The sequence below is a fragment of the Oratosquilla oratoria genome, chromosome 38 (genome assembly GCF_046742065.1).
Source record: "Oratosquilla oratoria isolate Oo_2021 chromosome 38, ASM4674206v1, whole genome shotgun sequence".
In the NCBI taxonomy this organism is placed as follows: domain Eukaryota; kingdom Metazoa; phylum Arthropoda; class Malacostraca; order Stomatopoda; family Squillidae; genus Oratosquilla; species Oratosquilla oratoria.
In genome coordinates, this window is record NC_134814.1 from 40,452,690 (window position 1) to 40,466,250 (window position 13,561).

At 40.6% G+C, this 13,561-nt stretch overlaps 1 protein-coding gene across 1 annotated transcript in view; it reads right to left on the minus strand.

The window, feature by feature from the left end:
- Positions 1-13,561, minus strand: part of LOC143019772 (uncharacterized) — a 459,919-nt gene that overhangs the window by 179,509 nt on the left and 266,849 nt on the right. The gene's annotated exons all lie outside the window — the stretch shown is intronic.

Consider the following 13,561-nt stretch of genomic DNA (forward strand, 5'->3'; position numbering starts at 1 on the left):
TGTGTCTTGCGACACTGCTTCTGACCCAGGGCGGTGGGCAGGGTGCAGGGATGACCCGTCATTCAGGAGGTGCTCAGATGAGAGGGAGGGTGGGAGGGGTGTGGAGTGTATTTGGGGATGAAATGGGTGGGAGTGTTTTTATGCCTTTCCCTTTTTGGCTACCTCCCTTGGAAGGGGGAAAAAGCCTTGGTATATGTATGTATATATATATATATATATATATATATATATATATATATATATATATATATATATATATATATATATATATATATATATATTTTCTATGTTACGCACTAATGTGCGGTCGTCTGGATGCAGATTTCCGAGTAGGATACTGAAGTCCATGGTGTTTTCCTCTAGACGTCTTTCGGCTCTAATTAGCCATCTTCAGGAGGTGTTGTCTGGTTGAATTGTTGACAGAGAATGACGCGGTTTGATCGTGTGGCGGTATATATCGGCGGAGAGCGGAGTGCCCAAACGTCCGCCCGCCAATCAGCGCGCGGGGTGCATCCTCTGTCTTCTCGTTGGTAACGACGTTTCAGGTTGCTGTTGTATATTAAAAGCGGGTTTTTTATTGCAAATTAGCACCGCTTCTGTCATCTTTAGTCTTCTGGTGTCATTATTTCTTTCAATGATGGCGGTGGTGCCTTCCATATGGTGTCTCTTAAGTGTTAGTCCATGCTCGTACAAGTAGTGTCTTCTTATGGCGCCGTCCTGCAGATGTGCTGAAATTCTCTTAGACAGTGTTGTAGTGGTGACGCCAATGTACCGAGAATTTAGGCGACTGCAGTCACCACTCGAGCAAGTATGTTGGTACACGAGTACCACCAATCCACCAAATCCACCAATCTCGGATTTTGCCTTAACGGTGCAAGCGAGTGTCCTGAGCGGTATCGACGCAGCGTCATCAACGCCTTCGTCAAAAGAGCCCTCACCCACTGCTCAACATGGACCGCCACCAACGCAGAGCTCAAGAGAATAACCCAGCTTCTCAGCAACAACAATTACCCCATCCAAGAAATAGATAGTGTTATCCGGCATCGACTGAACACCTTTATGCACCAACAAGAACAACAGACAGTTACACAAAACATAAAACTCTTTTACAGTGCTACTATGTCTTCAGCCTACAAGGATGACGAGAAAGCCATCAAAAATATAATTTATAAGAATGTCACACCCACCGACCCTTCTTCAAAAATCGACCTCGTCATCTACTACAAAACAAGAAGGACATCCAAGTTAGTTGTCAAGAATAGCTGCCTCCCTAAGACAAGTGAAATACAGGAGGTGAACGTCGTGTACCAACATACTTGCTCGAGTGGTGACTGCAGTCGCCTAAATTCTCGGTACATTGGCGTCACCACTACAACACTGTCTAAGAGAATTTCAGCACATCTGCAGGACGGCGCCATAAGAAGACACTACTTGTACGAGCATGGACTAACACTTAAGAGACACCATATGGAAGGCACCACCGCCATCATTGAAAGAAATAATGACACCAGAAGACTAAAGATGACAGAAGCGGTGCTAATTTGCAATAAAAAACCCGCTATTAATATACAACAGCAACCTGAAACGTCGTTACCAACGAGAAGACAGAGGATGCACCCCGCGCGCTGATTGGCGGGCGGACGTTTGGGCACTCCGCTCTCCGCCGATATATACCGCCACACGATCAAACCGCGTCATTCTCTGTCAACAATTCAACCAGACAACACCTCCTGAAGATGGCTAATTAGAGCCGAAAGACGTCTAGAGGAAAACACCATGGACTTCAGTATCCTACTCGGAAATCTGCATCCAGACGACCGCACATTAGTGCGTAACATAGAAAAGATATTCTATAAACAGAATAATGCTATCTCAGCTGTTGACTTTAACAACGCATGCATTATTAACGGCCTACTTCCAAAATATATATATATATATATATATATATATATTATATATATGTATATATATATGTATATATATCCACAAGTTTCACAAAGCACACGTGAATACACAAATTATGCTAAACACCGCAGTGAAAGGCAATTAAATAATTGAATCCGAGTACTTTTGTGATATAATCACATCTTGAAGAAATATTCTCTTCTACTCATTGAAGATGTGACTATATCACGAAAGCGCTCGGATTCAAAGTTTTAATTCTTTTCACTATGGTGTTTAGCATATATGTACATATGTGTATATATACATACACACACACACACACATATATATATATATATATGTATATATATATATATGTACACATATATATATATATATATATATATATATGTGTGTGTGTGTGTGTGTGTGTGTGTGTGTGTGTGTGTGTGTGTGTGTGTGTGTGTGTGTGTGTGTGTGTGTGTGTGTGTGTGTGTGTGTGTGTGTGTGTGTGTGTGTGTGTGTGTGTGTTTACCTAGTTGTATTTTACGGGAAGGGGGGCTATGCTCGTGGTGTCCCGTCTTCATATCTCATTTTATCTAAACTATTTTTAAATTCATGTATTGTTTTTGCACACACCAGTTTCTCATCTAACTTATTCCAAATGTCTATTACTCTGTGGGGAAAGCTGTTCTTTTTCAGATCTCTTTTATAATTGTCTTTCTTGATTTTTTTCCGTGTCCTCTTGTATTTCTATCATCCCATTTTATTAGATCCTCTCTATAAATAGTTTTTATGCCTTTCATGATTCTATAAATAGTTATCAAATCTCCTTTCTCTCTTCTTTGCTCTAATGTCTGTAGCTCAAGTTTTGCTAGTCTCTCTTCATATGATAGTTTTGAGAATGATGTGTCTGTGTGTGTGTGTGTGTGTGTGTGTGTGTGTGTGTGTGTGTGTGTGTGTGTGTGTGTGTGTGTGTGTGTGTGTGTGTGTGTGTGTGTGTGTGTGTGTATGAGTATGTGAGCGTGTGTGTGTGTTTTGTTAAAAACAACTGCACATTCCGTGCTACAAAGCTTCTTTACCAATATAAATAAAAAAGTAAATAGATATACATATATGTATATATATATATATATATATATGTATATATATATATATATATATATATATATATATATATGTATATATATTTCTGATGCTAGGTGAAGGACAAATGTCTTTCTACTGGCTTCAGGTACTCCAACAATATCTACCCTATGGTCAGATTGTGCGAGACTAAACCGGTTCTTTCATTGATTTCCCGCCAATTCGGAGGGTATACAAGACACCCAGATGGAATAAAAAGAATAAAGCCATCTAAAGGGCAGATGAACTCCCAACAAGTCAGTTGCCATCCAACCCCATTATGGGTCACTAACCCTCCGTGTTTCCTATGCTTGCCTCCCCTTCAGTGGCAAGAAACCCGTGTCCCGGAGGTCGACGGATGCCCCAGTGGTGTGGTCGCACTAAGGACACTCCCCCGGGGCGACAACCACGCCCCTTGGGTTCCTGATCCAGGCTAGATCGGGTTTTCGCTCTTCATAAGGAGAAGCAAATCGGTTGAATAGCTTGAACCTGCAAGTAAGGCACGCTCTAAGCCATACAGCTACCGCCCGGGGTGACAACGCACGGTCTACGGCTGCCCCTCGCAATGCCAAGGTGATGGATGCCTATACTCTCCCACGACACATGAGACTGCTGGGTTCAGTGGTTGGTGGGTGGGTGCGTGTATATGTATATGTATATGTATATGTATATGTATATGTATATGTATATGTATATGTATATGTATATGTATATGTATATGTATATGTATATGTATATGTATATATATATGTATATGTATACGTATATGTATAGGTATATGGTCTCCAGATATGGTGCTTCTGGTGGGCGCAGGCTTGCATCCTGCTCCAGTCAATTCCTATAACCTCTATCTAGTGGTAGTTTTGGTGTTGCAGACGATGCACAAGTACGTCGAGGTAAGCTCAGTGAGAAACTCAGGGGGGCTCTCCGTGTGATAGATAGAAAATTTCCCCTCCTAGAATGATCGACTATCCTTTTCATCGGCTGTGCCCAGAAAACTTCGAATGAAAATGATGTTTCTCTATGAGATGGGAAGACCAAGTGGTGATCAGATTAGTAGCACGACTCGTGGATGGATTACAGCAATAAGGTCGACTACAGCCCATCGTTGTGATGGATTTTTAGGTGATGAGTGTATGATGTTTATGAAGTTGAAACACACCTTAGGCTCCATATCTTGGAACAATATATCCTCCTACCGAGACATATGAACTTTAAGAGAAGATGTTCTATGCCAAGCATAACTCTATAGTCGACCAGTGCCCGCCATCTGAAATATTTTTTGTTTTGGATGACTTCAGTGTTGTTATTGGCAACGACAGAGCTGGTTATGATGTACATGTTAGTTCTCATGGCTCTAAAATCAGGGGAATTAAGCTCACCTGAATTTAGCAAAAACTAGAAGGTTGAGTTTTGCTGTGTTCTACTTTCAGAGAAGAGAACCACAGCGATGGACCTTATACAACAACCATAATAGCTTGGTAACGAAAATTTATCTCATATGTGCTCTCTGCGGAAATTTAGTTTTTTGTGGAAAGTATATATACATATATATATATATATATATATATATATATATATATATATATATATGTATATATATATGTATATGAGTGTGTGTGTGTGTGTACATATACATACATGCATATATATATATATAGATATATATATATATATATATATATATATATGAGTGTGTGTGTGTACATATACGTACATGCATATATTTATATATATATATATATATATATATATATATATGCATGTATGTATATGTACACACACACACACACTCATATATATATATATATATATATATACATATATGAGTGTGTGTGTGTGTGTACATATACATACATGCATATATATATATATATATATATATATATATATATATATATATATATATATATAATATATATATATATATATAAAGGAATGGCAATGTGTGCAATGATAGTATGTGGAACAAGGAGGACGGGAGGGAATAGAAGGAAGGGTGGTGAGTAGCGGAATGATGGAGTGAAGAAGGTTGTAAAAGAGAAGAAGCGAGCATTCAGGGACTGGTTGCTATGTAGGACGATAGAAACATATGAGAGGTACAAAAAGAGCAAAATATAAGATAAAGGAAGAAAAAAGAGGGCAGATGTAAAATAGTGGAGGAGTATGACAGAAAATTATTAAAGTAATAGAAATGTGTTCAGGAAGGAGGTTAAGAAAGGAAGGGGAGGTGAGTCAAGTAAAGAAGAAAAGGTAAAAGGCGCAGATAAACAGATTTCTATTGAAGAGGAAGTGGTAAGGGAAAGATGGACAGTATATTCTAGAGATCTCTTGAAAGTGGAGAAGGATAGGAAGGGACTGGTAAATTGTAGATTGAGAGAAACAAGTAAATGCCTTGGGGGATTAAAAATCGTCATTAGAACTAGACATCTGGGAATGGATGCAAAGAGGGGATTATATGAAGGGGTGATCGTGCCGACGGTACCGATAGGGGTTAGAAACTTGGAGTTTAAGAGAGGCAGAGAAGAGAAGTTTAAATGTGTTTGGGATGGAATATCTGAAAAATATGGTAGCGGTTACTAGGCTGGATAGAATGAGAAATGAGGAGGTGAGGAGGAGAGCAAGGGTGGAAAAGGAGATGGTAGATAAGGTTGATGAAAGAGTATTGGGATGGTTTGGACACATGGAAAGAATGAGTGGAGAACAATTAGTAAAAAAGGTGTGGAAGGCAGAGGTGGATGAAGACAACACAAGGAGACGACCAAGGGTGAGATGATAGATGGGTTGAAAGGGGAGTTGAAAAAGAGGGGAATGTCTGTTGAACAAGGAAGGGAGAAGGTAAGTGAGTGGAGAATGGCTGTGTATAGAAGATACTGTGATGCAAGGAAGGAAGGGGCCGGGAGGTAGGGGGAAGTGGCTATGAGTGAATGATATTTTGACGCAGTCCGATGGGATCTCTCCCCGTCCTATTTTTTTCTGTATAAAGGGACGGAGAGGGAGGGGAGGGGCGCCGATTAAGTGAAGCGGATTTGCTGTGGGTGTACTGTGTCTTGCTGCATTGCTTCTAACCCAGGGCAGTGGGCGGGATACAGGGATGACATTCATGAGGAGCTCAGATAAGATGGAGGGAAGGGTAGTGGATAGAAGTGGAATGGGCGGGAGTGGTGGAATGGGCTGGAGTGGGCACATGTCTGTTTACATGGCTACCTTTTATGCAAAGGGAAAAAATCCCTTGGTATCTTACATTTACATTTTTGTGTTGACAGTATTCCTATTGATATACGAGAAAAATAAAGTAATATTCTTTTATGTGATTTATTTTTATTGATAAATCAACAAACATTGAGGTAATAGCATATAAATAAATCGTGACATAACAAACACCAATTGCTATTGAGAATAAAGCAATCTATAAATAAAATAAATAAATAGATAACACATACTCAGATCAGGGTTGAAGGCAATGATCATAAAATATTCAGAACAATATTAACAACATGTTCTCGTCATCGAAGAAAACGCAAATAAAATTGATGGAACAGTAATTAGGCTAAATCTGCGAGCCTGAACTGTTTTCTCTTTCTTGCTTATTCTTCGTCGTCCTCCTCTTCTTCGTCCTCTTCACTAGATTCATCAGATTCGCCTTCCAGGGATTCGTCAGATTCGCCCTCTAAGGATTCTTCAGAAGATTCGCTGTCTTCGTCGGAGTGCAAGTCCTCGAGGTATTCTGCGAATCTCTGGTAGGACTCCAAGAACTGCAGGCGAGCCTGTTGGACCTCATCGGTGTATACTGGGGCCTGGAGAACAAAAACAAAAGATTCAGAAAGAGGTACAACCACAACAGCTCTACATGATCATTTCATGGCAGTTGTCCTCGCGTACCTGAGGCAGTGCGTCGCTCTGAGGCAGATATCCGTCCACTCCGGCATCAAAGTTGAGCGAAGTTTCCTGTCCATAGGGATCAACGAAGGCGAACGATCCAATTACCTGAGAGAGAAGACAGGGATGAATACGCAAGTAACTTGATGGGTAATCGGGTCAGATTAGGACTGCTCTTCATCTCTTAGGGGCTGAGATAGTAATGGATCAATACACACATACACACACACACACACACACACACACACACACACACACACACACACACACACACACACACACACACACACACACACACACACACACACACACACACACACACACACACACACACACACACACACACACACACACACACACACACACCGCATATACCTGTACATATGCATACATATACATATACATATACATATACATATACATATACATATACATATACATATACATATACATATACATATACATATACATATACATATAAAACGCATATACGTATATAGTCATACATATACATATCGTATATGCCTGTATACGGACATTCATATATGCGTGCTGTTTTCTTCGCTGCCAGATTCGTTATTGGGGTCAGTGTATGTATATATTATGTACAGCCTTGTTTGTTTAGTTTCAATAGTATATTGTCACGAGTTTCCAATGAAGGTAATGTTCTTATTCCTACCTTGCCGTAAGTGTCACGTTCCTCTGCGCGCTCCTGCTGAGGAAGAGTGAAGAAGAACTTGTAGACGCCGTCGTTTCCGTGGTGTTGGACCTCGTGTTGGACGCCTTGGAAGGTGGAGAGCAGAGGACCAAAGTGTTCCTCAGAGTCGTCTCCCATAGAGAGAGAGAACACCAGGACCTGAGATAAACATAAACATTGTATCAATTTGGTGTTCAACGAAACTAATATAAGTTTCAATTTTACCACAGTTTCAACAACCATTGGGATACGATCCATACCATTACAAAACTCTGCACAAGAGACTGCATGTTGATGAGTAGAAACTCTTCTTGGATTCGATACCAGAGAGGGAGTAGAGTGATCTGACGTCTGCGGCAGCACCGAGCCATTATATATCTGGGCACCTGGGCAACGACCAGCCCATAGACGACCTTCCTGTCTCTCAATCCGGTTACTAAATATGGGCGTGGTACAAGGATACTTTGGGAATCTCAGATTGTCACTTCGGTGTTCCATTTTCATGACCCTAAATTCACAACCACTGACCGCAGGGGAGGAGGGTGTTAAGGGCGTGGAAAGAAGGGTTCCAGATATTTATTCCGTAGAACCAGTAGCTGTGTGATGCCACGGTGGTCACTCGCCCCTCTTAAAACTTGTCAAACTAGAATGAATGCGTCAAGGTTATACATCTGCGGACAGTATAATGGACAGCAATATTTGACCACTGACATATCACAGCTATGGAAACATATATTTTGCCAAAGTCGCATGAATATAAAATTGAATGCATATATATATATATATATATATATATATATATATATGTATATATATATATATATGTATATATATACATACACACACACACACACACACACACACACACACACACACACACACACACACACACACACACACACACACACAAACACACACACACACACACACACACGCAGGTATGCTTTTTCAAAGCATACCTGCGAAACTAGTCAGGAATAAACTCAAAACTAAGACTCCTGTGTTTCCTATTCCGCTTACATCAACCTGTCAGAATGTCTCAACATATATATGTATATATATATATATATATATATATATATATATATATATATATATATATATATATTGTATATAGAAATATATTAGATATTCAACAATCCTAGATATATCTTATCATTTACGTTATGTCTTTGGTCAGGATACGTGTTTATAAGAGTACATATACCTGAGGGGGAAAATAAGTATCTCGAAAAATACACACGTAGACTGAGCTAAGGTCTTATAATCACATCGAATTTAATTCATGGATAGGCCTAACAATGCACTAATGAATTTGCAGTATTAAAGGGTAATTCTCTCCAAAAACCAAAAGTACTATAGTTTTGCAATATGCAGTTTCTATATGGTTCCTAAATCTCATTAATGTCGCTGACAAATTAGAAATGGGTACAGTGAGTCACTACTATGTTTTAGCTAACACATATAGGTAGAATATTAGAAAACAAAGTAAATTGTTTAAACGTCACCATTATCAATTGGGAGTGCGTTGGTCCATCCTCACGCCGGACCTAGTCCACACGGTCTCTCCGGGCAAGCTTCCATGCAAACACCCTTCCCACTCCAAACATCCCTCAACAGGATAGATAAATTTGCCCAAGTCATGAATCCTGTACATAACAACATAAGAATATAAGAATAAAGGAGACTGCAAGCGACCATAAGGCCTACACTAGGCAGCTCCGTGACCATCACCACCTGTCATCTCCATCCATAAAGTTGTCTAATCGTTTTTTAAAACAACTGATAGTTTCAGCGCTTACTACATGGTTACTAAATTTATTCCATTCATCGACCACCCTAATAGTAAACCAATTCTTGCCTACTTCCTTCTTAAATCTAAATTTGTCCAGTTTATACCCATTACTGTGAGTCCTGCCCTGTTGTTTTATTATGATGACCTTGTTTGCATCACCCTTGTTATAACCTTTGATCTACTTGAACACTTCTATTAGATCACCCCGCACTCTGAGTCTTTCCAGAGAGTGTAAGTTAAGGTGCCTAAGCCTCTCTTCTGTAGACGTCCCTTTCGTCTTCTCCATCCAGGGTTGTCTCTTGAGGAGACAGCCCTGTGAGTGGAATCAGCATCAAGGAAACGTATCACTTGTCTATACAGATGAAATTGACGTTCACGAATTATGTTGGTTTCGACTGAGTCTCTCAGTACAGTCTCTGGTTTAACACAAAATCAGCGATATCCCATGATTTTCCGAAGGCACTTAGTACAAAAGACATCAAGACTCCTCTTCAAGCCAGCAATCAATGCCCATGTCTCACAGCCGTAAACCAGGATAGGAAGCACAAGTGACGACATGATTTAGAACTTAGTCATCCTGCATAAATATCTACAATGTCGTATACATTAATTGAGTGTCCATAACATCATGGTTAATGCTAATCCTTCGAAGCACTTCCTGACATGACCTACCACTATTATGGACTATACCACACCATATAGATATGTGAAGATTTCCATACTTTAGTGTCCTCGCCACATTCATGGAGACTAACTGTGTAATCCATTAAGCCCCCTAACGCCTGGACCTTGGTCTTGGTCCAGGGGACCTGTTGCCTAAGCAGCCTCGCTTCACTGTGCAGTGACTCGAGGGCTGCAATCAGAACCTCCAACGACTCCTTAAAAAGGACAGTATCATCAACAAAGACAAGGTCAGTAGGCTTACTATTACTAATAGATGCTCCACAACGACACTGATCGACAACTCTGTCCAATACGCAGTCCATGAGTGGGTTGAAATATGTTGGGGTGAGAATATCCCCTTGCCACACTCCTGAATTAATAGAAAGAAGCTGAGCACACTTCGTCCATACTTTACAGCACTCTTTGTCCCAGAGTATAAGCTACACATCAAATCAATATTCCTTGCAGGGTTCCCATGGATTCGCAGAATCCCGCGATACACCGAGGTAAACACCCTATTGAGATCAACATAATCTGCAAGAAACCCCTGTTGAATCTCACATTGTTATTCTACAAGAACACGAAGCGCTAGGATCCGATCAGATTGCTCAGGCCTATATTTTTCTTTGGCAGACTTGAACATATCTGTGTCAGCAATAGATGGGCAAACAAATTAATCAGCACACAGAGCATTGTAATACCGCGTTAGTTGTTGTAGTCCTACCAATACCCTTTTCCCTTCCAGAAAATGACTACTAGACCCCTTTTCCAGTCATAGTGAATGCTACCGTATTCTCAGACAGCAGACGGTACCAAATGTAATCAGCAGATCATGGCCTCACCTACGGTTTTCACCAATTCCACACAAATGTAGCAGATGCCAGTTTCCTATTCACCCTTCAACTTACTCATAGCTTCTTTGATTTCTGTCATGGGGGCGGAGACTTGTCTAAGTGGACGACTTTCAATCATTACTGATGGTTTGGTGCACATTTGTACGGCCATCTTTAAAAGCTCTCACCCATTTCCGCACCATCCCATCACTCATAATTTTTCATCCATACACTTCACAGATCTGACAATGAATTTCAGACACTTTCACACCTTTAGTAGTAAGAAAACGATTCACAGCGCGTATTTCACAGTCGGCGGCATTCTCAATCGGAGGAGGCATTTCAAATACTCACAAACAAACTTAAACACGGTCAGATGATTCCGTAATTATGTTGAAAAGTAGATTACAGTACAGGTTTTCACGTAAAAATAAAATTGTTACGAAAAGTCTACTTGCTTCATTTTTATTTCAAAACGGTACTTACTTAAAAAACACGCCTCGTATCTAGAGAACTTTATCTAGAGCAAATCTAGCTAAAATATCTACACTGTTCACGTATCTTAATGATGGGCTGTAGTCGGGGAGATAAAGCCGCAATCCACCCATATAATCCCACTATAGCCCAACTAGTTTACCCTTTCACGCCCCACCGACCACGGAGACCAACGAGGGAAGACTGAGGGGTCACAGAAGAGTATATGGGCCCACCATCTTGGCTCTATAGGGAACAACTTTGAACCATGCGGTTTCGACTCAGGCTGTAGCTGCTTGGCACATTATATGTTGTTGAAGTTTTGTGGAATAGAAAACCTATCATTATATCAGTCTTCTTTTTTTTTTATTAGGAATACAAACCAAAAACAAGTAAATGGCATCATAATACACTCATCAAGTATGATGAAATCTCTAAGGTGAAGTGGGTGATAATGATTCTGATGATGTATTGATTGAGGAAAAATTTCCTCCCCAGCCTACTGTAGTCATCAAATCCTATCAGAGACAAGGAAGTTTTCATAAATGAATTATGAGTATGAACACTTACAAAGTGATTCCTGATAGCATGAATATAAGTAATTGCATTGATATTAACAATGACATTCACCAAAGAGCGAAACAATGGGAATGATGATAACGATTCCAAAATTAATATCAATGTCAAACGTACTTCAAACAAAAACAGCATTCTTTAAGTTCTCAAATCACTTCGAGATAACGATAACTGGTCTAAATTTATGACACAAGGCGAATGAACTCTCTTCAGTTTCTTATTCACTCTTCGGTTTCTTCCTCTTCCTCGTCCTCCTCACTGGATTCTTCCCCTTCATCGTCCTCTTCACTAGATTCGTCAGATTCGCCCTCCAGGGATTCTTCAGAAGACTCCTCGCTGTCTTCGTCGGAGTGCAAGTCCTCGAGGTATTCAGCAAATCTCTGGTAGGACTCCAAGAACTGCAGGCGAGCCTGTTGGACCTCATCGGTGTACACTGGGGCCTGAAGGAAAATGATGAGCAATTCAGTAAGAGATACAACCACATCAGCTCTACATTATCACATGGAGATAGTTTTCCTCAGGCAAGTATGGTGAGACTAGTACCTGAGGCAGTGCATCACTCTGAGGTAGGTATCCATCTTCTCCTGCGTCGAAGTTGACCGAAGTCTCCTGTCCATAAGGATCCACGAAGGCGAAAGATCCAATTACCTGAGTGAGAAGACAAACGTGAACACGCAAGTCACTTGATATTTTCTTTTTATTTGTTATTAGTAGTCCTCTGTAGACGAATATGGCAACGTTATCCTCTATAAGAGGATAAATAAACTTGATCAAAAAGTAGTTTAAGGTCCAGAAGCTGTGCACTCCAACAGCTGGTTTGAATACCATATTCTTACAAAATTTCAATAAAGATATGGGTCGTGCTCCTACCTTGCCATAAGTGTCACGTTCCTCTGCGCGTTCCTGCTGGGGAAGTGTGAAAAAGAACTTGTAGACGCCATCGTTTCCGTGGTGCTGAACCTCGTGTTGAACGCCTTGGAAGGTGGAGAGCAGAGGCCCCACCAGCTCCTCAGAGTCGTCTCCCATAGAGAGAGAGAACAACAGTACCTGCGGTAAATATGAACATTGTATCAATTTGGTGTTCTACGGAAAGTAATATTTGGCCAATGTTTATCTCAGTTTCAATTTCCATCGGAATGTGAATCTCATACCATTACAAAACTCTGCACAAGAGACTGCATGTTGCTGAGTAGAATCTCTTTTTAGATTCGATGTCAGAGAAGTAGTGGAGTGATCTGACGTCTGTGTTAGCACCGATCCATTATATATCTGTGCAACTGGGCAGCGGCCGCACAATGGTCGACCTTCCTGTCGCTCACCCCAGTTACTGAATATGGACGCGGTTCAAGGATGCTTTTGGAATCTCAGATTGTCCCTTGGGTGGTCCATTTTCATGACCCTAAATTCAAGACCATTGACCGCAGGGCAGGGGGCTGTCAAGGGCAGGAAAAGAAGGGCTGCAGATATTCATTCCATAGAGGCAGAACGAGTAGCAGTGTGATGTCACGGTGACCACTCTCTCCTCATCAAACTTGTCAAACTAGATTTCATGCATGAAGGTTATACGTCAGTGGATAGTGTAGTGGTCAGCAATAAATAATTGACCATTGAGACATGAAAAATATGCAAATACAT